This window comes from Epinephelus moara, chromosome 24, assembly GCF_006386435.1.
Source record: "Epinephelus moara isolate mb chromosome 24, YSFRI_EMoa_1.0, whole genome shotgun sequence".
In the NCBI taxonomy this organism is placed as follows: Eukaryota; Metazoa; Chordata; class Actinopteri; order Perciformes; family Serranidae; genus Epinephelus; species Epinephelus moara.
The window spans coordinates 49204038-49208946 of record NC_065529.1 but is presented as its reverse complement, the minus strand read 5'-3'; the positions used below and the strand labels follow the sequence as shown (position 1 = coordinate 49208946).

Genomic DNA, 4909 nt, shown 5'->3' with positions numbered 1-4909 from the left:
ATATAAAATACAGGCACATAGAAGAACATGGAATGATGGCAAATCTGGTTAGCCCAGATTGTCCTGAAAAAAACAAAAAACAAGATGAAGCATGTGTATGTAGCCTTTATAATGACTGTGATATGAGCTTAAAAGTAAAGGCAGTAAAAATACCCCAAAAAGGCCTAGGGCCCATAGGGTTAAAAAGTACCGAAATAAGGTACCGTGTGGTACCGGTACCGAATTCCAGATACCGGTACCGGTACCGTGTCGGTTCAATTATGAACGGTACCCAACCCTAGTATTCAGAGCAGTGTATAGAGTAACATAGCTCACAAACTCAAGACAGTCGTTCATTTTGTGTTTAAAGCACCAAATTCAGTAGGCCTACATATTTAAATTAATAAAAGGAATCTGGAAATTAAACATCGCAGATTAGCATTCTGATGACTGTGGCAAAATCCAATATGGCTGCCGAATAGTAACCATTTTGGCTCTAACATTTGAACTAGATGAGCCACAAATGCAAAGTTGGTGTTTAATTGATGTTTTCTGCCCATGAGAAACACACAGGAGGGCTAATTTAATGATTGGATGCATCTGGACCCCTAATTTGCATATTCCCAAAATGGTGGCAAATTAAAATAAGTGTTGTTGTTTGTTTGTTTTTAACAAACTTGGTGTTACATATGTTTAAGCATTAGAAACACATTAGAACATGCAGATTCAGTATTTATTGCTAAATCATATTATGTTTTATTAATGTCCTCTAATTTGCATATTACCAATATGGCCAAAAAATTAATTTACACACTCATTTCACCCAGATTGAGTTGTAAGGATCAGCTGTTTCCATGTTGTGATCCTCTGTCCAGAGTGATATTGTTTGTCCACCATATCCACAATCAAGTTCATATGAATCCTGGGTAATACTCCTCTAACCATGAGCACGCATTTGCCCACTGAGCCAACCAGCCTATCAGGATATGCCTACCCGTATATGTGCAGACCCCTCAGTATATATGGAGGCTCCTGTGTCTGACATCCAGCCCAGCGGGGAGCGTCGGTGGTGGATGTAAAAGAGAAACTCAATTTTCATTAAAACTACGACCTAAACTACAAATTCGAATTAATTGATGAAATTGATTTATCGCCCAGCCCTACTGGGCTGTGTGGAACAAAGCCAGTTCCTTGGATTCGGCCATGATAAGAGGTTGTTGACATGGGTGCAGATCTGATGATGGGGGGAACATAATCAGTTGTGATTTTTTTTTTTTTTTTTTATTGCACGCGTGCAAATCATGCCCACAGGGTGCTTGAGATTGCCAGCATATTTCATGATTTCATAGAGGCTCATTACCATCACCAAGTCATTCAAAAAGCACTACACAGAGAATCATGCTTACCTTTACTGTTTATTTCTCTTAAACAGCCAATAGTACATGGAGCCAGCCATCATCCTCCTTTTCACTGCTTCACTGTTAGTTAATGTTACTTCTAGTTTCAGGGTCTCAGGCATGTTATGTCCACTCATGTTCTCATCTCTTGCCTCTCACAGATTCCCAATTCTCCTCATCATCTTCCCTTTCTCCCAGTATATGGGACTACTGTGTACATCAGTGGATATGGATGATTATCAGAATATGAGCCCCTAACTGAGTTTGGTTAAACTAACTGATCATGTTAGAAAATATATTTATAAAAATATTTGTTCCACAATTTTCATTTATTTTAGAATTGGGAATGTGGAGTCGGAAAATACATTTGTTCAATTTTAATCATTTAGGCTATTTAGAATCGGGGGGGACAATTTGTGTTTTTCCCCCGGCATCTGCACCCATGGTTGTTGAGATAAAAGACGACCCTCATGCTATGGCTGCACAGCAGCTCAAGTGCCTGTTTGGAACAGGTGGTGCCCCCTATAGACCGATTAAAAAAAAAAAATAATGTAACAAGTGATTCATAATTATTACTTAACACACCCTGCATGTTTTGTAATGATTAGACAAGATATATTTCTGATTTATAATCTGATTTGTGTTATTGCATGCCCATTTTTTGTATTTGTGGTGCCCCCTAGTGGTCAATTTATTTTTTATTTTTTTAATTTTAATTTTATATACTTTATTAATCCCCGAGGGGAAATTCAATTTTTTCACTCTGTTGTGACAATTACACACAGGTCCGAACACACACATGCACAAACAGGACCTATACATGCACCAAGTGGAGAGATGTCAGAGTGGGGCTGCCCATGACAGGCGCTCCGAGCGGTTGGGGGGTTTGGTGCCTTGCTCAAGGGCTCACCTCCCGGGCACTGCCGAGGTGCCCAGGAGGTGAACTGGCACCTCTCCAGCTACCAGTACACACTCCATATTTTGGTCATACTGTAAGAAAGTATTGACATTTAGACTGTATCTTTTTGCAAGCTCTTCAAAAGACAGAATCAACCCATTTTCTACAATTTGTGAAATTACACTAATGTTGTGTTGCTGCCATACACAGTTAGACAGTGCTTTGAAGGCTGAATTGTGCCATAGTGGACAGGATGCTAAGACAGTCCTCGTTATTCCTAGTTTTTGGTGGACCTTTTTAATAATGTCACATGACAAGCTAATAATACAGTTATCTATTTTTGGCAGAGCAGGATGGTACCACAGTGATGCTAATGAAATGAATTTGTTCTTTACTCTTATAATAAATTCCTCCAACCAGTCCCAGCTGCCTTTACATCTGTTTTGTTGATAACCCCACATTAGAGGGAATCTGGCATTAAATGCTAAATAATATAAATACATGTCTGGGATTCCCAGGCCTCCTTTATCTCTTGGTAGAGATAGTTTTTTCATATTTATTCTGGGCTTTTTCCCCTCCACAAGAAATTGGAAAACAGTTTATGTATATTATCAATCCAAGTTTTGTTTATATACAGGGGAATGGAAGAGATCAAAAAGATCAATCTTGGCAGAATGTTCATTTTCAGCACCTCTGCTCTGCCCCATAAAGACAAAGGCAGGTTAGACCACCTTTTAAGGTCTTCCTTTATGGAATGTACCAGAGGATGAGCCTTTATTTCAAACACTTTGCTGATAGGGGTTCTGATTTTAATGCCCCAATACCTCATCCCTTCTCTTTTCCATATGAAAGGAGCTGGACCCAGATCTGTGATGTGTGTAAACTGATTTAAAGGGATGGTTTCACTTTTGCTCCAATTTATTTTATATCCTGACAAATTGCCAGATGTTTTTATTGTTTGTAATACTTTTGGGATTGAGCATGATGGCTTAGACAATGTCAACTGAATATCATCTGCGTACATATTAAGTTTAAAATCTTAATCACCAACTGAGACACCTGCTGTAATATATCTATCCAACCTTATTGCACAAGCTAGAGGCTCTAGTGCCAGGATAAATAATAGTGGGGAAAGAGGACAACCTTGTCTAGTAGAGCGATAAAGCTGGAGTGGTTTTGAAATGATATTATTGCTCTTAACTGCTGAAACAGGTTCATGATACAGAACTCTAATCCATGTAAACATCTAGGACCAAAACCATATCTAGACAAAGTATAAAACAAATACTGCCACTCTATACGGTCAAATGCTTTCTCCACATCCAATGATACTGCTACCACTGGATGTTGGAGAGAGCTGGCCACTTGCATAACTTGCATAATAACCGCCCAGGGATAAAACCAACCTGATCCAGCTGAATTAAAGTGGGCACAGTTTTTTCTAATCTTTTTGCCAGTATCGTTGCAAGCAATTTATAATCATTATTAAGTAAACTTAAAGGCCTATAATTGTTTATGTCAAGGTGGTTTTCTCCAGGTTTGGGCAACAATGATATTATGGCTGTCTGCATTGATTGTGGCATAAATTGCTTCTGTATAATATCATTATATAAGTTCACCAACAGTGGTGTGATCTCTCTCGAGAAACACTTACAAAATTCTGTGGTGTAACCATCTCCACCAGGGGCCTTACCGTTTGACAGACCTTTAATATCATTCAAAATTTCAACCGCTGAGATCAGGGCATCAAGTGTTTGTCTTTGCTGCTCATCTAATTTTGGCAAGGGCAGATCCATAAAATAGTTATCTAACTCTTGCTGTGTCACTTTACGTTCAGATTTGTACAGTGATGAGAGGAAATTGTTAAACATATCATTGATAATGCCATGGTCACTTACAATCTCACCACTGTCGTTCCTTAAAGCAGGGATTGAGTGCTTTTGTTCAAGCTTTTTTAATTGATAAGCTGCCTTCTCACCATTTTCAAAGTATTTCCTTCTCAATTTGTATAGTGCAAAGGCAGATTCTTCATGCAATAATGCTAGTGCCAAAAGAATTGTATGTTTCAGAGTATTATCACTTGGATCTGCCATATGCATCAACTTAAGCTCTTTAAGTCTGGATAATAATTTATTTTTCTTCTGTAACTTCTCTCTGCTTATATGATGAAAAACTAATGATCCATTCCCTACATGTTGCCTTAAAGGCCTCCCACACTGTCTGTATGGGGATGTCAGGAGTTATATTTAATTCAATTAATTCTTTTATATATTAATGAGTAAAATCCATTAATGTGCTGAGCCACGCCCTCTCTAAAGGTAATTGGTCAATATCATCATAAAGCAATGACATATCAAAAAGCTGTTGATGACTATTGATAAACTTCCTCCCATGATGTCAGAAATTTGTTTTTCAGAAAATTCAATATGGCGGAAAATCTAGTTTGGCGGACCTGGGAAATTTCGGTTTATTTCAACCCGTCTCTTATCGTCCTAAATTTGTTTCAAGTGACTAGTGACATAAAAATAATAGTTAGCATGTTAGCTGTTAGCCTAGATACAGCCAGGGCGCATAGTAGCGTCAGACCTGTTAAAACGTAAGTGAACGGGCAACCTTCAAGTGCAAAGTTAGTCCA

At 38.3% G+C, this 4909-nt stretch overlaps 1 protein-coding gene across 1 annotated transcript in view; it reads left to right on the top strand.

The window, feature by feature from the left end:
- The window catches only part of LOC126385773 (CD276 antigen-like), a 12577-nt gene that overhangs the window by 1136 nt on the left and 6532 nt on the right, over positions 1-4909 (top strand). The gene's annotated exons all lie outside the window — the stretch shown is intronic.